Genomic DNA, 23878 nt, shown 5'->3' with positions numbered 1-23878 from the left:
CAAACTCAAAGTAGAGAGACATCCATTCGTCATTCATAGCTGCCGCCAGCAATATTCTGATAAACGTAAAAAAAAAACAAACAACCTTTTTTTATGTAGATATTGTCATGGTGCCAAGCTATTGTTTTGTAAAAACTTGGGCTTTGCCTGGGATTATATTGATGAGCTTTACTGCCTGTTGCAAGTTACCGCCTATCAAACATGTTCTGGGGGCCTTATTTAATATTCTTTTGGACAGAAACAACTTACAAAGGCTTAAAGTTCAAGATGCTCATATATCTCAAGTATCTCTTAAAGCAAATGTGAGGAGCCCATATGAACACTGAAACTGATTTTATTGGCTTTAACCATTCCTGGTACTACTACTACTACAAAAACATGTATCTGCAGACAATAAAAAGAACTTTCCAAATAACTTAAATTAAGTACATTTCTTCCAAAGTCATTATTAGCACAAAGATTTCTATTTATTCCTTTTCTCTGGCTGCAACTCAACAGGGAAACACAGAAGAAGAAGAAGAAGAAGAAGAAGAAGAAGAAATGTTTGTACTGAGCATGGATTGATGATGTTTATTTAAAGGCTTTAAGTAAAGGTGGGCACCTGACTGGTTTAAAACAGACTTGAACAAAATGTCTGTCCTCACCTAGTTCAGGAAGAAGGATAGTGAAATGCTTGTTTACTCAAGGTTTCATGTAAAGTCAAGGTGGGGTTATGCGTTCAAAAGTGGTATTTTCTACTTCTTGTAGGGTGCAGAAACATCTTAATGCCTAAGCGCTGGCAGCCACTTGGTAGAATGTAACATAACATTTAGTACTTTTGTGGGTGGCGTGTGTGATTTCAGTCAGCTAGAATTGAATCTGCGTTGACTAGAAGCTGCAACTTACACCTCACCATGTCTGTCTTTTATGTAATATTTATGAGCCTTGTTTACCTTTAAAAACAGGTACTTTTCCCTTCTCTCTTGTGTGTGCAGCGTTTTGTCACGTGGCTCAATAAATAAATAAATAATAAAAATGAATAAATGCTGCAAAGGTACGTGTGCTTAACGACATAACAATTTCACTCTCAACAGGGAAAATAGAGATAATCATCTACTTCAGTCTCTCCTAGAGGCAGTACACTCCCTTAAACTGAAATTGAAGAAGTGATTGGTCCCTATCCTGCCAAAAGTAGCATAAAGGTATACAGAGGATCACTGGAGACCTTCCCCCTGTGACTCATAAGCAACAAGTTCTCATAAAGTAGAGCGAGGGGAAGAAACAGGCTCAGGAAAGGAGGGGGTGGGACATAATAACATCATTGTGGCTGTTTGAAGTTGCATCAGGCCTATTTCCCAGATACAGTAAGTACAGACTGTCTGCATGTCTACTGGCCTCTCGCCACTCAAAGGCCACATTCATGGAGGAGCTGCCGCCCTCACAGAGGGCAATTGGATCCACCGGATACCCTTCCCCTCTCACGCAATGTGTAAACCCAGGAAAAACGACCTCAGTATGTCCTAAACGAGTTAAGGATGAAGATGCCGCGCCTGCTTACATGTCTCTTCATAATGTGTTGGTAGTTTCCCGCTCTCATAGACACACGGAAGCAACAAAAATGAATTATCGTGCGTCGGCCAGTGATGGTAATGCTGGTGGAACTCTTTAAAAAAGGCTTTATAATCATACCATCTGGTTATAGTGGAAACCTTTGTCTTTCATGTAAACAATTAAAGAGAATTACTACAATGTACAAAATATATACAATAGAACAAATTTACTTTCAGAATTAAAGTTACCAAAGAATTAAAGTTTCTTTAGGAGTTTTGGCTCGGCCACTTCTGGGATTGTCTTAATGTTGCTTTATCAAACAGCCTCCTCTTCAAAAACTGACAAACCCATTAAAGTTACGTAATAAATTTGACTTAAAGTTGAACAGTGAAAGCTAAAATAATCAAGTTCACTTTAGTCCATGTTTTTTTCATTTGCTTTACATTCTTCACACGCTTATTTATCGTACTTTATTTTCTCCTTCCCTTGTCACTGTATTCAGGTCTTAAGGGATCTGTTTATTTAAAAAAATGTCTAGTTGCTTTGAGCTTGTTAATCTCCCTCCTAATCCTTCTTCTCCAGTAGTGCTACCACTCCCTGGACTGGAGGTCTGGACAATGTCGGTCCTGACTGCCTGCTGGTCCCACTCTTTCTCTCATTTATTCAAATTAGATTTATTTTTGACTTAGTAACTGAGGCTGCAGATTCTTTATTTTTTTTTGCCTGACTTCATTCAGCAGGGTACCTGATGTTATTCTGCACCTTTACGCATTTTGCCATGATCATGAACAGGGCATTTAAATGTCTTTGAGTTACATAAGTCAACATGTCATGCAAAAGGATAATAACAATGTTTCCTACCAGAGGTGGGTGATGGTTACAAAATATAGAAAGGATGCATAAAATAGAAGGAGAGAGACCAATTGTTTTGCATAATTCATTGAGCCATCACAGTACCATTTCTCTATTCATCCATCCTTGGACCAGCATCTTTATTAAAATGCCAGATGGGCCAATTCATGTAGAAAACGCTCAGGCTTGACCTAATTGGCAGAGCCATATGATGTTGATGAGGCTGAGGCTGCTGTGTAAGTCTGAGACTGTTTCCCTAAAGCACAAGTTGTGTTTTATTGTTAGGCAGTTCTTGTATTTGTTAAGGAACACAACACACTAACTTTCTGCTTGGTCTGCTCCATATAAAGTAATTAAAAAACTATGGTTATGGTTTTATCTTATGCAAGATAAACAGTTGGCTTGATATCACATACCCATAAAACTGTAGTTATGTGTACGGTACAATAAAAAAACCAAAGATGTAGTACCTTAATGGTGTCAGGGACACAGCAGAAAGTCCGGTGACACAGTATAAAGAGGGATAAAGCTCACATAGCTAAGGGAGTTAATGGGTTGCAATTACCAATATTACGTGTCAGGTCTGACACTGCCCTTGTGTACTCATACTCAGAAAACGTCTCAGATGTAATGCATTCTGTTGAACAGGTAGGGGAAGGTGTAACTGTGACAAGACAGAAGTAAAGCCAATTGCAAGCTTTGCTCTGCTAACGTCTTAAGATCAGATTACTAACAGTCATTTTCCAGGATTATTTTGAACCTGTTAATTCTGTATTTATGAGCGACATCGGTTACAACCAGGGGAGAATTACAGTAACTAGAACTCTACCTGAAGTTTGGATTGTTTTACGTTTTAATACATTTTTGCACAGATGAAGGGAGCATCTTTTGAAGGGATTTCTTGAAGATCAGGAGGCTAAAAGTACCTAGTTGGATAACCACAATAGCTGCTGAGAGATGGAGGCATGTGATTGGCTGAGTAGACGCTCATTATGTTAAGAACAAATGACCAACATGGTCATTTAGGTTGAAGCACTGTATCTATGGCAAAGATCATGTCCAATATTTGTGATGTGATTCTATAGGCATTCATTAAAACAGAAAGTCAGAGAGGTAACCATTTATATTTACAGATTATAGATTCTCTTGTAACACCTCATGTTTTCAGTCAGCAGCTGGATGGATAGCAGAGACAAAACACCTGCCAAAAGCCTTCAGGGCTGAGCCTTTTCTCTTGGCAGGCCTCTCCCCCCTGCTACTGCAAGTCCTTCTCTTTCTCATGCAACCTCCCCTGGCCAAATTCACAGTCAATTTCCAGGCCATATTGAGGCTGTTTTGTGGCCTCCCGCCTTCCTGCTGGTGATGTCATGACAGAAAACACAAAGTGAGATTTGATGAGCTGGAAAATCTCATTCCACCTTGTAAAGAATTATTGTCCACTCCATGTAGACTAAGGTCAAAATGTCAACATTGATTATAGATCTAGATTGCAGATAGGGATATCTGAACCCAACAAGGTTTTTGTGTGTTTATGCTTACATGCAATACACTCGCGCATTTGCAAATCATGGTACACGTCCATGCATGGATGTATAGGAAGAAGCTGGATACTAGACTTAAACATAGCAGGCAGTCACTTGACTAAAAATTCCTCACCTGGCTCACACTTTTTCTGTCTTCTGGGTTTGCTTCTGTGCACTGCAGCCCACTGCTCATGCCTGCTAGGGTTTTCTGTGCTGCTCCAATCTGCACACTCCAACCTCCTTAGGGGTCCTTAGCCTTCACATTGTGGTGATGTCATGAAAAAAATAAATTACTATTCTAGGCTTTGGGAAAGTTTTACAGAAATAAAAATGCTAAATAGAAAGTATTAAAACTGTCAACAGTTGGACAGTTGCTTCTTTTATGATACTCATCAATTATACTGTACATCTATGCTTCCATGCAACAAATGTACATTGTTGAGCCTTATAGACAAGGTGGTGTCATGCGAGGTGTATGAGACTCATTAATGCAAAGTGACTACAGCACGTAAATTTACTCAGAAAAAGAAATGAAAATAGTTGTACTTGTCTTTAGTATTTTTATTTTCTGCTTGCACATACTTCAAAGGCACTGAATATAGAGGCAATTGTTATACTGTTACTCTTCTACATTTATTTCTTTATCTATAGCTATTTTTATTTTTATTTTTTTGTCGTTTTGGCTTATCCCGTGAGTTCAGGGTCGCCACAGCAGATCATTGTCCGCATGTTGATTTGGTACAGTTGCATCAACCCTTCCTGACGCAACCCCTCCCAATTCCTACCGGGTTATTTATCCAAATCAAATTCTGAACAGAAAATACAGTAATTCAAAATAAGACATTATTCATCCCCTGGGCAGGTAATGATCAGAACGGTGTAAAATGTTGCACTCCATTATTACCAGCTGCTACATTTTTGTACTAGCTGCAACATTATGAGTTGCAAGTTACTCATAAATTCATAAAACTCATAAATTTGTCACAATTGTAATCCAAGGAGATTGTATTCAATGAAATCAAATGAGCAATTCTGCATAAAATGTACTATTTGAGTTTATTCTTTAGTTTTAATAAAATTTAGAATGCAAGACCTTTACTTGTAACAGTATTTATTCACTATAAATGACCAAACCTAACCAAAATTAATACAATATAGCATAAATCTAACCTCTATGCTTGTCCCAGTATATAGAATGAAGGGTTATGTTAGAAATGAAAGAAACTACATACAGCTTTAGCCTCCCTTTTTTAGCATGATTGCTATGCCCATCTACTGCAACCAACTCATGATGCTCAAGTTAGTGACAAGGTGGAATATGCAACCTTTTAATATAGTTGATTAATATTAATAATCAAATTCTGAAAAGTAATAGTAATAATTGTCTCTGAAATGTAGTAAAGTCAAAGTATAAAGTAGCAAAAGATGTAGATACTATACTCAACTAAACTAGAACTTCCTTAGTATCGTACTGTATGTTCATTCCAGTATTTTACACCACTATCTGCAAAAGCTGCATCAACTGACACAATTTGTGTGAATAATGCTTTTGTTTATGTGGGTCTGAAATCAGCCACATATTGTATAGGATGTGGATTGTATGGACCGTGTTGACACTGTAAAGACCTTTTTAACAACACGAAGCTTGACAGACTTAACTGGGAGAGACGGGGCTTAATGATCAGCAGATCAAAAAAATAATGTACATCTTCAACTGCCTGTGTTTTGCAAACCATCCTAACATTTGTTAGAATGAGGAGCAAGGCTGACTGCAAATGACAAGAAGGCACGAAATGTATTGTAGGTAGTAGGTGCAGAAAAATGGGATGGTATTTTTGTGACATTTTTGTCATTTTTAATTCATAATTCAGACAATTGTGTCATAATGTAGCTTTGTTCAAAAAACCAGACCTTTGTGGAACCTTATTATAGGAAGTTTATCTACAAGACTTTCAGTGTGATGCCTTTGTTTCTCTGTCTCCCTAAAGCCACTCAGATCACTGGCACTCACATTCTGTCTACACACTGTCTTGTCCTCTGGCTCCTTGTCATTCCAAGTTACTGTATGTTCCTCCTCAGGGTATTCTGATGGCAGAAAGGTGAGAAAATTGTGGGGTGGGGGGGTGGGGGGGGGGGGTGACAACACAGGAACAAGAGGACAGAGAGAATGAGAGCAAAAGATGGGAATGGGAAGTCAACACATTGAACACAAAATCACAAGGATATAGTGTAAAGTAGAGAAACCAGCTTATTGTTATGATTTTCAATGTGTTTTTTCCGTAGAATTGGCTCTTACCTGCACCAGCAACTGGCATCATTAATTCAGCTGTGGTTTATGAGGTAAATACAGAGCAAGTGCTTCCTAAGTATGTACTAACCACATAAAAAGCTATTTTCATGAATCCCCTGAAGCACTATGGTAACAGAACTGGCACATCACTGTTGTGTTGATTCCACTTTATTTTATCGTCTCACATAAGAAAATGACAAAAATAAAAATAAAAACCTGCATTATAAAAAAGGTACACCATTCTTAAAAATGATTACAGTCAGAGGTTTAATCGGAAAATCAGCTTTGGCCGGTGTTGGATTTTCCTCCACAGCTACAGGTTGCATGCAGCGGCGAAGGAATGCTTTGAGCGCACAGAGCCAAAAATAGACATGCTGACCATTTAAAAGCAGTCTGTAACATGCCGTGGCTGTGTAGGAGAGAGTCGCACACTGTCTCTTTAAGACATGGTTTTGTGTGGTGTAGTGTAGTTTTGCTGTGGTGGTGTGTACGTGCATGTAAAGCTGACTGAGCAGGCGAGGGGGTTGCGTGACTACTGCAGACGAGGCTGTGACCTCAGAAAAGTGGTTATGAAAACAATCTGTTGAAGCGAGCAGAGAGAGAGAGTGAGTGAGTGTGTGTGTGAGTGAGTGAGTGAGTGAGTGAGTGAATGAAAGAGAAACGGAGGTTGCAGGCAACACAGAGACCAGCCCTGCAGATAATACGTTCATTTGCAACTTATGCTCTACACTGTCACTGAATGACACTGCAGAGCTGCAACACATGCGTACTCCTGTACTTATTCAAATACCCACACACCAACTCTCTCACACAGACACACACACACACACACACACACACACAAACATACACACCTTCTGGTCACCTTAAGAGCCATAGGACAAGTCCACTTCACACAGGAGAGCACATAGCATGCTCGTGCAGATGTGATTAAAAAAACATCAGCGACCATATAAAGACAGTGAAGAAGGGAATTATTTCAGAGAGGGAAAAACAGGAGAGAGGTAGAGGAAGAAATTCAGGTATCATATTCCCGCTGTGGCTGTGGCATGCTCTGAATATCCAGGAGAGGTTCCTGAGGCCGACCACATGGAAACAATCAGGAACAGGCGGAAGACAGGAGGCAGCTACAGTAAAATTACATGCATATTTCTGCATGTGCATACATTCTTCCGTTTATGTACATATAGAATGTGCACCACATGTTAGAGATGAACTTGGCTGGTTGAATTCATGCGCCAACATTTTCGTATAAATGAAGACACTCTTTCTGTTGTCAGTTTATTATGATTAATCAGTGATAGTTCGTGTAAGATTCATTAAAGTTAATGTGTTTTCTTTCTAACGATTGAGCAACATGAGTCCATGTACATTTCTGGTGTGTTTAAAATAATTAAAATAACATCAGATTAGCTTCCATTATGCGACTGTGGCGAGACCGGTGGTTGTTTTTGCTTATTTTCTGGCGAGCAAGGCAGGCTGTAAACCTACACCATGTAATCAAAGAAAGATGTAAGCTGTTAATTTTATTTGTCACAGCAGATCCTGCATATTTTGCTAACTGAGCTTTCAGAACGAATGACAGCGAATGAGCTTGAGTTTGTGCACATCTTCAAATCTTTACATCTATCGGAATTCTTTGAAAAATACGTACCCATTGATGCAGTCTCCGGGAATTAACATTTGTTTTGGAGTAAAACTGTAGATTGGCAGTGAACAGTTTAAACTGAGTACTGAGTACTGTACTGAAAAAGGGTGAAAACATTAAAAAGTGGTGAAAGATGAAAGAGAGGGAAAAACTGAGAAAGAGAAAACGGGAACATATCAATGTTCAGTGCAGTTTGCGTGTGAACAGTAATGGTAGCCTTCAAAGAGCACAGTGGAGCTCATTGTATCCGTGCATGAGTCGCTCAACATGGACATGGCATGATGGCGGGAAGGAGGGCATACCAGGACAAGGGGCCGAGAGAGAGCTGGAGAAAAGAGAAGAAGGGTGAATGAGTCTGTGTCATGACAATTGTGATCTCTGTTATGAATAAGGATGCCAGCTCTCACGCTTTTCAAGTGAGATGCACACTTTTCGGCTCCCACACTCTGATGCTCCCAATACAGGTCTGGCACCGAAGCAAGTGTAATAACACTGGGTTTCTATCACATGTCTTGCTGGTTACTTTGTTATGGTTACAACATTAGTATTTTGCTGAGGGTGAAAAAGAAGCAGTAGTATCGAATTTATAGTGTTTTTTTGGGGGGTACTGCAATACGGGAATAGGGTTTTTCCATTAAAACACATAAGAAAGAAAACCTTGTGATGATGAGGAAGACATAACAATGAAAAGACAAAATAATGAGATAAAGTAAATTTTCCAAAGTGAGTTATACAGTGCATCCAGAAAGTTTTCACAGTACTTACTTTCTACATTAATACAGCCTTATTCCAAAATGGAGCCACTTCATTATTTTCCTCAAAATTCTACAAACAATACCCCATAATGACAAAGTGAAAGAAGCTTATTTGAAACCTTTGCAATTTTATTAAAAATAAAAAACAAAAAAGGGAATGTACATAAGTATTCCCCTGGGCCTCAGACTCGGGTGATGGTTCATCTTTCAACAGGAGAACCACCCAAAGCACACAGCCAAGATAACGAAGGAGAAGCAACGGGACAACTCTGTGAACATCCTTGAGTGGCTCAGCCAGAGCCCAGACTTGAACCCGACTGAACATCTCTGGAGAGATCTGACAATGGCTGTGCACCGACGCTCCCCATCCAGCCAGATGGAGCTTGAGAGGTACTGGAAAGAAGAATGGGAGAAACTGCCCCAAAAATAGGCGCCAAGCTTGGAGCATCATACGCAAAAAGATTTTAGGGTTTAATTGGTGCTAAAGGTGCTTTAACAAAGTATTTAAGCAAAGGCTGTGAATACTTATGGACATGTAATATTTTTGTGTTTTATTTGTAATAAATGTGCGAAGATTTCAAATAAGCTTCTTTCACGTTGTCATTATGGGCTATTGTTTGTAGAATTGTGAGAAAAAATTATGGCTTTAATCCATTTTGGAAAAACAAAATGTGAAACAGTTAAGCGCTGTGAATATTTTCTGTGAGTCTTTTGCCGAAGGTGAAAAGCAAGTAGCAGTAATGTTAGATGTACACAATTCTGACAATATGTTATGGGGTGAATATGGAATTAGACACTGACAGTGATATTTTAACCACTATGTTTATTCAGACATAAAAACACATAAATGACCAGAGCATCACTGCAGTCAGTCAATGACAACTTGAAAACCTGTTAATGAACCCTCTCAGCAGAGAGTGTTACTGTACTCAGTGCTCTGTAATGAGGTGAGAGAAGATGAAAAGTAGCTTAGCGCTTGTTAAACCCTGATCAGCAGCTGGGAGTATCTCAGTAAATTAAAAGTAAAAGCCGATAATAACCCGTGGCTACAGCAAATATACATATTAATAATGATTATAACCAAACTATATTGTTGTTATTCTGTATTTTCCATATAGTTCAAATGTCAGACTTGCCTTGAAGTGGCTGCTTGAGTTGTTCAGACATCGCTTTACTCAATGCTTTCACTGGCTTCATGTATTGTTTTCAGGTACGGAAGAACATTTCTGCCAGTAAAAAAGAAAATGATGAAAAAAATGTATGTGTTGATGAAAACAAAATGGAAAGACTAAGTTGATGAAAGTCAAAATTTGTACTTATTGGGTGATATTTATGAGATTCTGTGTTTTTGTTAAAGGTGAAAAAAAAAAAGCAGCAGCAATATCAGATGTACAAATTTGTAAATTTGTACTACAGGTGCAGCAATATGGAAATTTCTAGGATTTTCTTATTTTAGAATGAAAGGAAGACTAACTGACAATAACTTCATCACTATGTTTTTATGCACATAGAAACACAGATATGACCAGCACCTCTTTCCACTTACTTGATGAAAACTAGGAAACCTTTTAATGAACTCGTTACTGTACTGTGTCATGAGGCGGGAGGAGGTGAAAAGTAGCTTAGTGCTTGTTAAACCCTGATTAGCAGCTGGGAGTATTTTTAACTCACAACTTAAAAATAGCTGTTACAGCAAACATAATAAACATGCCACAGTTGAATAAGATACTGAGGTGTGTGATGATTATCATAGGTGGTAGGGAAGTTCACTGTAAAGCTTGAGGATAGTTGAGCTTCGAGCCCACTCAGCCATAGCATGAGGATTAGTCATGGGGCGCAAAAGGTAAAAGGGATCATCTGATTTGAAATTGTGGCGTTTGGTGGTTTCGGGGGCGCTTGGTAAGGTTTCTGCCAGAACCTTAAAGCGACTACTGTCATGTATGTCTGAAACTATAAATATAATCACTGTTAGCATTCGAAGGTCAGCGCGATGTTAATCTCCTTTCAATAAAATTCCTAGCTGCTGCGTTTTCCAGATGAATGAAGAACATGAACTGTGTGTTTCTCCCTGTGAATGAGATCATTCCCCTTCTGGTGCAGCATGCCTGTTTAGCCCTCTCCTCTCCATGGTCAATATTTACAGTTTATCCTGTTCTGCAAAATCATTCTGTCACACTGCCTAACCATCGCTCCCTCCCTCCCCCGTCCTCTTCCTCTCTCTCCCCACTGCTTGTCACATTCGCTATATGTCTCAATGGCTGAGCGTGATTAAGGCCAGTTATGGCTTGTTTTAAGCATGCAGGGCATCCTGTGGAAGCAATACATTACTGGCCACTTGTAGCGATTTGTGCCTCCCTCCACATGTGCACGAAATGAAATTCATTCTTTACACAGCTGTCGCATCATAAGTAAATGTGAATTAAATGGTGTATTGTAATGTAATGTACTTAGAGGACACAGTACTCAATGCCCCATTTATGCCTTGCTAAGGAGGGTTTTTTGTTTTCCGTTTCTTGCACGGCATTAAGTGAAATCTGTTGACCAGGCCTGATAAATATTTTGTAGATTTACTCCTTGAATAGTGCAGAAAAATATGTATCTTAGTCACCCGAGACAGATTTGGGTCCAAAGGAAAATATTCATGATTTAACACTGGAAACACCTGGTTTTTGATTCCTGCTCAGAGTCCAAACTTGTTGTGAAACAGTTGAGTTTATGAGACCACATGGTGTCATATTTAGATTGCAACAGACAAACAGTACCACCAGCCGAACTTCATCAATCTTACTGCGTGTACATCCACAGCCCTGTTAGATAAAAACAATATAGTGTGGTTAAACTCTATTTCTTCATCTATCATCTTTTGGTTGGTTACGTTTGTATTTGCACTACTATCACTTTCAGTAGTTATGTTAAAAGGTTGTTAGATAGTTAGACTTAGATTTTTGCTGCCTTGTACCTCACTTGTAAGTCTCTTTGGATAAAAGCATCTGCTAAATGACTAAATGCTAATGTGAATTATTGAAATATTATTTTACTCCTTTTACAAATTTTTCCGAATTATGTATTGTTCGGGTATAGATGCTCTGGCAGAAGTTCTGGTATTTTTGCCAGAACTCCAGAATCTCCATCCAGAACTGCTTGTCCTGTTTGAGGTCGCAGATTTTATGATATAAACATTAATGTTTATTTTAATTTGTATTTTGTAATCTTTACTTTGTTCTCATAATTATGACTTTTATTTTATAGTTATTGTGTAACATCATTTGGCTTAGTAACTCAAAAATGTGACTCATTATTTTCATCTTTATGCCATATCTATATTTTATATGTTACTGTCAGAAATGGGCTTCCATATTCAGGTGTCATGTCTGACTCAGCTTGTGGATATACATTTTTTTTTGAAGCAGATGTTATGATTTCTCAAATCATACCATCTGGTTTGTGAAATCCTTTACAACTCTACAATCTGTCTGCAGAAGTACACCCTAGGGTCCATGTACTGACTGGGAAATGAAAAATATGCAGTAAAGTGTGTGTGTTTGATGTATTTTTTAAAAAGCGCTTACTCTCTAAGCAGAAACTTTATACAGAAATGTTGTTTTAAATTCTCAGGTTGGTTTTTTTGGTGTTTCTGACATAACAGCCTGACGGAGTCCTTCAAAGGGACGTCTGAGGTTCAAAAGAAAATCCACTTTCTATTGTTGTACGTCCGTTACACTAGAAGTTTTGGTTAGGCAGGAGGTAGGAAGGAGGTGTCGACACACACAACACAATGGTAAGGTTTCCCTCTGGTTCTCCACAGGATGCTGCCTACAGACGTGGACTGTCCACACATAGAAAACACACAAACGAGTTCAGAACAATGGATTGACACATGTTGCTTTCATTTAATTTACAACTGCTGACGCTTCTCTTGTCAAGGACTTTTTGTTGGTACATCAGATCACCTGCTGAATCGATTCTCCAATTTCCTATCAAATGCAGCCTCAAAGGACAGAACAGGATATGGGAAACAAATGGAGGATTTTTACAGTTTCTTCACACCCCTCGATTTTGTCCGGGTTTCTTCCATCATCTGTGGATATGCTCATATTCGCTAAACATGTTTCTTTTCCTTCCGGTAGTAAATAGAGGTTTGAGTGCCTTTTTATTTGCGTTTGTTCAGAAATCCTGCGTATTTCACCAAATAAAGATTTATCGGAGATCAGAAACATTGGTAAACACTGTATTGATGTTTTTGTTTTTTTGCATTTTCCCTTGTTAGGCTATAAACAGCTGTTGTGCCAGGTTACTCCCGACATCACGCCCATACAAACTGACTATTTAACAGTAAGCGGTACTTAAATGAGCCTATCATCACTTGATCATCAGGATCGGGGCTATATAATTTTGTTCCAGTCTCGTAATTCTTCTCTTCTCCACTCAGTCCAACATACTAAAGGATTGCTCCTATTTTCATTAATGACTCTGGAAGCAGAGGACAGAGCGTGTCCCTGCTGCGATGTAAAGTCTATTTAAAGCGGCAATATGTCAGGAAAAACTTGGTGGCATGTTGGTGAGCTCATAATGTCTGACGGCTTCCTATGAGCTGTGCAAGTGCTCCTCTGGGAATGAACAGTGAGACACTGCTCTGTGTAAAATGACCTCTCTGCAGTTGCGTGCCACAGTTTGTTTTCAATACTGGCCACATGTTTAAACATTGCATAACTCTCGAGATTCAGTTTGTAAATCTTGATATATTTAGCAGTGTAGAGACATTTATTTTAATGTAAATATTTCCTCCTGCTTCTTTGCAAATCTCATAAATCCTGATCACACCGTCGAAAATGACTGATTACTGACTAGTTGATGTGAGGGAAAAGTAATTTTCCAATCCTTCAAACGGTTAATCTCCCATCTCTGCTCCTGTTCCTTCCAGAGCTGTCTGTGTGTGTCTCGCCCTTACTGTGGGAGTGGTGGCCCAATTAAAGGCTAATTAAAGGGCAACTCCACGAAAACAGGGAAGTCTTTGTAGTGCTGTTTGCACAGGTGGTGTGCATCACATGTTGTAATGGTGTCAGGTTTACGCATCTAAGTTGTACACATTAGGTCTTATGCACCGTACGCTTGCAACCACACTGAACTGAGGCAGAATGGTTTCAATAGCAACCTTTCTTTATCCATTAATAGGTTTATTGTCAGGTTTAATGAATGAATCAAAATGATTAACTAGTTTAAAAAACATGACTCCTCCCATGGAGGTAAGAAATATGTCCAGCATATTCTTGCTCCAGATTGTGGAGTCGTTAAATGCCCTGTGCTTATTAACACAACAAACTGGCTTTTATTCCGGAGGTTATCACATGATTATTTGACAAGCTTTCTCAATACATGCGCTGACCTTCAATTACAGATGCTGGATTTGAATTTCCAGAAATAGAAAAGTGGCATGTAGTGGTTAAAAGCTTTTTTACAGCTGTAATTATTCAAAAATCTTGTGTTTTCCAGAATAAAATACATAACCACAGAATTGCAGACACAACAGAAGAAATATGCTGACTTTTTTTTTTTTTTCCAGAACAGCTGCTATGTTTGTTGAGATTTACAACTTGAAGGCCAAGTGGCACATTTATCTAATCTGCTTCTGGTTCTTCTACATGTGTGAAGCAAAAACTACAAACCCTTAGCTTGTTTCAGCCCTTCCAATAATAAATGTAATTTTTTATTTTTATTTTTGTCCTTTCGGCTTATCACATGAGTTCAGGGCCACCACAGCGGATCATTGTCCGCATGTCGATTTGGCCCAGTTTTTACACTGGATGCTCTTCCTGATGCCCAGGAAGGCCAATTTCTACCGGGATTGGACCGGCACTGAATCGAACCACTGACCCTGTGGTCCGTGGACAACTGAGCCACAGTCGCCCCTCCAAGAATAAATGTAATATCACTCATAAAAATTCAACATTCAGGCAGAAAATGGTCTTTGCCTGTAGGTGCTTTTACTGTATCCTCCTCAAAATAAGAAGAGTCACTGAAAATAGTTTGGAGGTGGAGAAGCTACCATTTCTCAACAGTGACATGTTATGGTGTATAGTCGACCATTATAGGCTGCACTCTCACCCTCAAACACATCGATACACAGAAATAGCTTGACTGTTTTTTCTTGTCAGTGCTCTGATCTATTGTGGACCGACCACCCACACTGCAGGCCAAACCACCTCAGCCAAGACCTGCTCTTTCACTTCTAAATCATCTTTAGCTTAAGATGTTTTAAGCCTTGGAAAAAGCGAAAACATATTGAGAATTCATCCATCGGTGTTCGTTTGAAAGGCGAGTTTAATGGATAATTGCTTTATTTACAGACACAGAGGGCTGCTGGGAGCATGGATAGGAAATGCAGTTCCACTGACACCCTCTTCTGTGTAAGTGGAAGCAAGATTGAGGTTAACCAGGCAAGAGCTGGTATAGCGATAAGGCTCATTTGGTCACGGAAGGACCAGCTATGGATTTAATAGGGATGACAGGTGAATAAATGGTTAAAATCCATTAACCCTCCCATGACACCAGCTTAAGCCTTGCATCTAACTTTTAAACTGGCCTATGGTACGAACTGTAGTGTGTGTGTGAGTGGATAGGTGGGGGTAGGAGGTTGGGGCGTGGTTTAACTCTTCAGTCCCACCCTGCTGCACGCGATGCCTTGGAATCCATGCTGGTTGAGGATTTACTGAAAATGCTTTAGGGAATCCCAGGTCTCTATCTTAAACGTCAACACACACATTCATACACACACAACTCTAGGATATGGAGCTGACAGCAGTGATCAGGTGGAATCACTCATAGATGGCGCACACACATACGCACACATACCATTGAGATACAAAACACTGAGGAGGTACAGATGTAAATCCATGCTGCACACACACACACACACACACACACACACACAGACCCAAAATGCCGTTAGGATATGGAGCTGTCATACCTGACACTGATCAGATGAGATCACACCACAAGACACACACCATCTGCACCTGGAACAGACAATCAGAAGAATGTGTTCTTCCATCTTTTACTTTGCACTTCATAAATAAAAACACTGAAGCTGGGGACGCTGTGTGATGAGGTGCCAGGTTAAAAATGTGCACTCAACTCAGATGTGATTTGAAAGAAAAAGTATATAAAAACATTAGGAGAAGAAGCCAGAAGCATAGCGGTGTGTGTTCCAGTTAGCAGCACAGCAACCAGCTTGTTTGACTTGGAGGAAAGAAAAAGGGGCAACTATGGCATCGCAGCTATAGTAGCTTTCCATCCAACCGTCAAACTCTTTTAAACACATTTCCAACATGTAAATGCAAATAAATTAGCTTTAAAATCAAAACAATAACGTTTCAATTAGTACTACGATCGCTGTTATGGTTTTTTCTTTTCTTTTGGCTACATTTTTTAGTAAACAGAGAAAGAAATAGAGAAAAATGTACTGAAATTACATGTTTTTGTTTTTTTTTTCTATTTTTCCTTTAACAAAATGGCAAAGGCTGCCTCATTGATCAACCACCTACACCGTAACATAATGAAATCATATGGTGAGACCAGAGAAACTACGACCAATGAGCAAGAGAAAAGAAGAGGTGATGTCAGCCGCTGACTATCACATCAGGTGTTGACACAATGGAGGTGTTACAATATCCTCTAGAACTGTAGATTTCCGTCAGAAACATACACAGGTTTCTGAAAAGGCCAGTGACCCAGCAAATAAACACAGTTTCAACAGTTAATTAAGCATATATTAAATGGTTATGTCTAAAATATGCAGTAATGATGAGGACTATTATGGTGGCACAGAGCTTCTCAGATAGATCAGTGGTGTCAGTGATGGTGAATCATTGCGAATCGTCGCTTGTACCTGCACAAAAAAATTACAACTACAATTACTTTTCGACAGATAACTATAGAATATAGGTAAAAACTATCATGTGCTAACCATCTGCTTTTGTGGGAACATGGGCCAGACTGGATTGGGTTTTATACAAACCCCCAGGTCTGCTTCACTAAACGCGCTAAGTATCTCAATGAAACATGAAGCTTGTTTGAGCCACATCTGGAACTTTCGCTGACTCTCCCTCGTCGTAACAGTGGAGCCACTAAGGATTTCTCTTTCCTTCAAACACACTTTTTTATGTTTTATTGTCCGGTGGGAAAAAAGACTTTGAATCTCATTCTCTTTTCATTTTAGGACAGTTCCCACCCTGGATTCTATTTATCTTTTGCTCTCGTTCTCCATTTTTTCTATGGGACATCCATCAGTTGCAACAGTACACTTGTTCTTCTATAATCAAGTTAGTGATGGTGCTAAGTTCCATTTTGTTTGATTTATACATTCATCAAATTTAAACGGAAAAGTCTGACCTAAAATACAAACTGTAATTTACTGCTTGATCACAAAATAATAGTAGGAAAATGAAAAAGTGAGTCTGGAAAAAAACCTTTTTCGACATTATCGCTATGGTCACAATAAAAACTTTATTTTAGTTTAGACTTTTTTGTTTTCCCCAAAATTCTGAATTCTTTTTAGAAATCTGCCTTAAGCTTAGACTTTAAACCCAGAAATACGAGGGAAAGCCGTGATGTAGAGTTGAATGTCAGAATTGTGGGGGGAAAAAAATGCTGAAAAGAAAAGGTCAGAACTCAAATTGTGTTTAGTGGCCTTAAGTTTGAATCTTGGGAAGAATAAAGGCAGATTTTTGAAACAATGTCAGAACTCAGAAAAAAAGGATAAACTCAAAACTATTTTTTCGTGGCCCTATTCCTCTATACAATTAATGTCAAAAACATTTTGCTTCAGGCAAATTCCCCTAACATTTCTACATCATTATTTTATTAACAAATCTGTAAACTGAGGTGGATCTTTTAGTTGGGAGTGTTCCATTGAAATTTGCTGAACGTAAAAATCTAATAAAATGAAACTTAGCTTCAGCTACAGACATTGACAGTTCTCCAGGAGCTTCTTTTCCCATTGTCACAGGAAAGCCCGAAAGTGATACGGCCTCAGATCTTGCAGTTTGTTCTGAACATTGGATTTCAAACTGCACAGGGTACTATAAAATCTGGTCTGCAGCCTATAGGAGGCTATTTAAAGATGTAAGACCACAGTCAAAACAAATCCTGAGTGACAAGACCACACACTGTTATGGTATAAGAAAGCCAAAGCGTATACACACAGAGCCTCTGTGTGTATGTGTGTAGGAGACGGGGATCTCTTATGCTTATGTCTAGTCCTGTGTGTTTTTGTGAAAATGCAAGCATGCATATGTGTGATTTGTCACTGATAATATGGTGCAGGATGCTGACTCTTGTTATCTCAAGCATCATCTCTCCAGAGACACTGATATCGTTGGGCTTCTTTAAACAGACTCAATGTGAACACATTAGGAAGCCGTCCGTCTACAGTTACACACCAGGTGTCCTCTAGTTTCACTCTAACCTCTCTGGATGGAGACAAAGTTGTTTCACTGGCCCTAAACGGCCTAATGGAGCACCGAGCAAACTGGAGAGATTTTTATGAGCATGACTTGCGTTATTAAAACATGCATTTGGGGGACAGGAAAAGCAGGATGCTGCCTTGTGACATCTTGCATTAACTACATTTAGCCAAGTTCTCCATAGAATTCCCTCATGTCCAGCTGGGCCCCACTCTGATCACATCCTTATAATCTTTAACATGCTTTTATCCATTGTAGTTTTCCTGCACGATGGAGAAGCCTGTCACTGTAGTTAATAATAAGCTGTGGCAGGCAATAAAAAGAAGCATGTTGAAAAAAGAAGAAGCAGGTTTTTCTCTTTTCGCTCTGCCGTCCCTTTTGACATGTAAAGCGTGTAAACTTGGCAGGGCCAAATTTGGTGATTGTGGGCTACTGATGTGACCCATCTGGGGTTGAAACATTGCATTAGGTCTTCGCACGCTATTCCACGCCACTCCCTCAGCTTAGCAGCTCCCCCCCCGTCACATGAGAAACAGTTGCAGTACTGTTGTTGGGTGAGGAGGATGTGGGTGTTTAGCGTTTAGTGTGTTTATTTTGTGTGTAACAGCAGATTTGCCCCCAAATGGACACTTTAAACCCGGCAATACCAGCTTTGTGTCACGCTGAAGTATCCTTGAGTAGGATATTACATCCCTAACTGACTAAAATGTCAATGTGCCCATGTCTGCATTGTGTTTCACTTTGCGTGTGCATGTATGAGCTTGCACTGATAATGATGTCCGACAATTTCTGTAACCTGTGACGGTGTTGCAACTGTAAAAATGTATACGTCCAATATTTAGAGTTTTGTACTTCTGTATGCTGAACGTTTACTTGTAACAGAGTGTTTCTGCTTGTCGTTATGGTACGTTTACTCGAAAGATAATTCAATAATTATATTGTGTACAATTATCATAACCAACGTTGAATCATCTTTGCTCACGTTTGTTTAGTTTTCAATCTGCAGGCTGGATTAGCTTGTTTGTCTGTGCCATAGACCTCCATCATTATTCTAAACACATCATGCAGACACACTTCTTCACTGGGTGACACATTTTCAACAAGTGTCCAAAAATGCTGTTCTTTATAAATATTTTCCAAACTAATGTGAGTCACTGTAATTCCACCGGACAATGTGGGGCAAGAATTGTTACGAATACAAGAATCAGCACTTTTGGATGGTGGTTTATGGCACAGATAAACAAGCTAATCCAGGCTGCTGGTTGACATGTAATCAAACAAGAGCCGAGTAGATTCAGTGTTGCTTTTAGAATCTCTATGGTGATTGTGGACAATATGATTAATTTAGAAAATTAACACTTATGCTAAAAGTAAATTTAGCTGCCAATGAGTGAAACACCAGAAAACAAGCCACAGTTTAAGTTGCTCTTCAGGAAAAAAAGTCAAGCACTGTCTTGCGTGAGCTGCGCACAGTGACACCAGTATGTTTTGAGCTGCTAATACTTTCCTAAAACAGAGATATTGCTCTTATTCTGGAGACATCCTGAAGCTATTGCAGAGAAATTCCTGTGGTCGTGCTCATAAATCAGACTTCAGCTGGAGAAAATACTGGAGAACTGGCCTGCAGTGTGACAGCACAGCTCCACATAGACGTCTTATGAAACACATGCTCTTCACTTCTCAGACATTTCATTCAGAATCACAGTTGTATTTGATGATTTCTCAACGCAAACACAGAGTTACGGTATAATATGTGACTCATGAAGAATTATGGTCTAAGCTAAACCGAGCCGTTTCACCGTATTTGACTTTGGAGCTGCAAGTTGAGAAAGCAGCTACTTCATTCGAGATTTAAAACCACAACACATTGAGCAGGATTAAAGAGCAATTTGTCTCATAAATGCTGCCATCACACATCTTACCATTAGGTTTGGTTAGATGAAGCTTGATGACCTCTGAGGAAATTGCAACATCAGAGAATAGATGAGAAAAATACAGAAGCAGAAATTTTACACACATACCACTTTTTTAGGCTTTTTTAGGCAAGTCATACATCTGCTTTTAATGTATATTTGTGAACACACATGACTACAAAATATATAAATATATATATATATGTGTGTGTGTATGTATTCATGTGTATAAATAAGAGTGTGTAGCTAAAGCACGTACAAATTTTACCGTTTCAGGAGCAGAGATAAATTCTGGCTATTGGATATTGAAAAGTTATAGATCTTTTATCACCACAGGAGGTTAAAGAGAAGCGACACAGATGCATGTACAATAACCCTTAAAATTAATGACACCATGGAAAAAGCCAGAACTGATTTTTAAATGGGCGGATATGGGGCGCTGGTCCAGCGGTGGTGCCCACAGGTCTCAGCGGTGGAGCAACACCAAAGAGCTGCAGTGGAAGTTTATACTCTGCTGAACCTAAATGGCGGTTTACTGACACACAGTGTAATGTTAGGTTCATTAGTGCGGTGGCAGTAATTGCAAGGGTGGTTTGAGGAGTGTGCAATGCTTCCTGATGCTCCACATACAGCATCTGTAGGACTTTCTACTGGAATATTCAGCGTTTCTGAATTTTGTACTGTACTTTGGACCTAAATATCTCCAGAATGCAAAAGTAAAAGATAAAGCAAAGGCCCTGTTTTCTAACTGGTGTTGGGTTTGCAGACGGATACATGCATCTATTTTTATTTCATCCTGAATATAAATATCACACGTATATGCTCTTATCTTGCATTCCATGCAGCTGCTGTCTTTGAAAGTACCATAATCACCATAATTTAATCTAATATGACTCAGGTTGTATAATGATCTTTTGAATTTAGAACCGATTAATACAATCTGGACGCTCATTTAGCCTATGTGTTAAACTATGGCAAGACTAAATCTGTTAAAGAACCACTTTAGCCGAAATGTATCAGATCTAAAGCTGAACACACGGGACCATGCTCAGGGTTCGTGTGATCGGGAGACAGACATGTTTGGGTCAGTGGACAGACACTCAGTTCTGTCTGTTGACCCTGCTGTGCCCTGCTGTCTTCTACAGTCCAAAACAAACCTTCTTTTTTCCTCTGATCCGAACGCATGCACACTCACAAGCACACACACGTGCCATTGCTTCCGTGTAAAGCAGAGTCTTATTTTAGGAGATTTACCACATGGCGATGAGATCACTAAAACACACACACATGCACACAATTATTGAACTGTATATACACACATAGGCCAAAAAAAGTAAACAGTAAATATATATTCCAAATTTTTATGTTAATTAATTTTTTCATCAAAACCTAATTTGACTGGATTTCCTCTTACCTTTGACCTTTCCCCAGTAATTATAGCTTTCTCCACTAACACCTTGTAAAGAAACCATATGTCGTTTTCTCCAGCAGGTTATTACAATCAACAGTTATTATGTTATAACCTCTAGCAGCTGTAGTAACAAAAGCAAAGAAGAAAGTTTGGTGACATAGTTAAAAGACCAAAAAGTCTGCACTGGGAGAAGATTCATCTTAAAATATGAAGCCAAACTTCAACAATCTCTACCAAACGTAACCAAGTTGTTTTAGTGCATCTATACCAGGGGTCTCCAACACCACCACTTTCCAAGCAGCTTGCCAAAGGGTTAATGTATCCTACATGAATTTCAAAACTTGATTAGAGATTCAGATTGGACTGGTCACTTGGCAAATGAACTTACATGTCTATCATACATGACAAGTGTCCCGCCCCTTCTTAAACAAAATGATTATTTGACATTAGTTGTCAATCAAACAGTGCGCTGCTTTCAAGCTTCATGAGCAGGTGGTGATCAGTGTTGCCAAGTGACTTTGTTTCTACATTTAGCGAGTATTCAGACCCCTCTAGGGGTTTTTTTTCAAAAAAAGTTATTAGCGACAAATCTAGCGACCTTTCTGGTGTCACTGGAGACGTTCTCTTCACAATGTGCAGTGGATGCTGCCATAGACCCCTTCCACGTCCCGTAAGCCCTCACAGGGAGCCCAGTCCTCAGGCAGCAGCCCCTTACAGCTGCAGTCAGAGCAGGAGATGTTCACCCCTCCACCGCATCAAGACTGCAAATGAAATGAGTCGCATATGCATAGAGCTGCCGCTGGTGCCAGTAGGACAGTGCAATAGAAAGAAATGCATACAGACAAAAATACCAACATTTTGCAAAGGTTCACGAAAACAGCTTATCAGCTTGTTTGAGTTGAAATAAGCTATGAGAACGTCGTCCTTTCGGCTTATCCCGTGAGTTCAGCGTCGCCACAGCGGATCATTGTCCGCATGTTGATTTGCCCTTCCTGCCGCAACCCTCTCCAATTTCTACCGGGCTTGGACCAGCACTGCACAGCCGGGGAGGGGAATGGGCTGTTAGGGGTTCAGTGTCTTGCCCAGGGAAACCTCGACATATATGTTACAAAACATCTCTTGGCCATTTTCATTTTGTAAAAGTAGCTCTCAGGTTGGAGACTCCTGATCTATACAGTATTATCCACACTGTAATCAGACCTGAATGGTTATGATTGTTTCCATGATAGAGGGTGTGGCAGCTGACAGCAGGAAGCTATTTCCAGAGTAGCCGTTATGGATCGTATGAGGGTTGAGACTAACAATCTACGTGATCGTTGGAGGACTATTAAAGGAATAGTGTAGGTTTTTTTTTTTATCTAATCCTAATACAATGATCAGATGCTCATATGTAAATCAGTACGTCTTGGTTGCTACCTCTGTTCATCACACACACTATCAAATTTCTCCCGGAATGTGACTACCCTGAAATTTGATATGTGTAACGAAAAGAAGCAGTTGTAGCAAACAAGACTTACTGGTACATACATACTGTATAAGCACCTTAGTACTGTACTATTTCCCCAGATGGAAACTGCTTTGAACCAGTTTTGAATGTGGCCCTTAATTAAATGTTTATCCTTCAAGATATCGCAGGAGTTGGTCCTAGTCAGCGGCAGTCCAGCCTAGTTGGTGTAACAGTCAGCAGAGGCCATTGTTGTGTGCCGTCTAAAGATTCTAGTCTTTACTCTTAAGACCCAGTCGTTCTCAAAATGATTAGTTTAAACATGTTTCATATTTATAACCTGTACCAACGACCGATGACGTCACAAAGGAGGAGACCTACAGTAACTTCAGCTGTACTTGAATGTAGCCTTGTTTTATAAAATGATTTTACCTTCATTTCTCTCAGCAGACTCGTTGTCCTCGCTTTTACATCTGTGATTATTATTTTATTTTATTTATTTTACTAAGTAGTTAAGAGTGTTCTACTTCCAGACTGTCAGAGACTAGAAATCTGTGACTGTCTTTGACAGTCTTTGTCTGTCCTTAAGTATGTCCCCAGCTTTAATCTTATCACACATGGGACTCTGGAGTCAAACGCAGGTCTCTAGTGTGACCCCAACCAAATCCTTATCAATCTAGGTTTTTATTCTTCCAAAGAAATATGTTTCACTCGAGCACAATCCATCCAATGTGTTATGTTCCCTACAAAAACATCATCATGGTGGCAATTTTGTTGAACAGAAAGATGATTTTTAATTTTTTATTTTTTTTGCAAACCGTTGCGTTTCCTTTTTACTGCTCACAGACAGAGGAGATGACATTGTACTTGCGTTGTTAACCACACATACTTCAGTCCATCTCTAATGCTGGTAATATGATCTCCAAGAATTGAGATTTATGCTTTTATTCATTCTTTTTTCATCTACAAACAGCAGTTAGCAGCTTTTTATGAACAATCCTTCCTCTTGTGAGTGACAACCTGTTTGGAGACGGCAGACAAGTCGGTGTTT

At 39.4% G+C, this 23878-nt stretch overlaps 1 protein-coding gene across 2 annotated transcripts in view; it reads left to right on the top strand.

The window, feature by feature from the left end:
- Positions 1-23878, top strand: part of ahrra (aryl-hydrocarbon receptor repressor a) — a 69325-nt gene that overhangs the window by 17797 nt on the left and 27650 nt on the right. The window lies entirely within an intron of this gene.

The sequence above is a fragment of the Channa argus genome, chromosome 19 (assembly GCF_033026475.1).
Source record: "Channa argus isolate prfri chromosome 19, Channa argus male v1.0, whole genome shotgun sequence".
NCBI lineage: Eukaryota > Metazoa > Chordata > Actinopteri > Anabantiformes > Channidae > Channa > Channa argus.
Note: the sequence above shows the minus strand (reverse complement) of the source record. Positions and strands in the feature narration are given on the sequence as shown.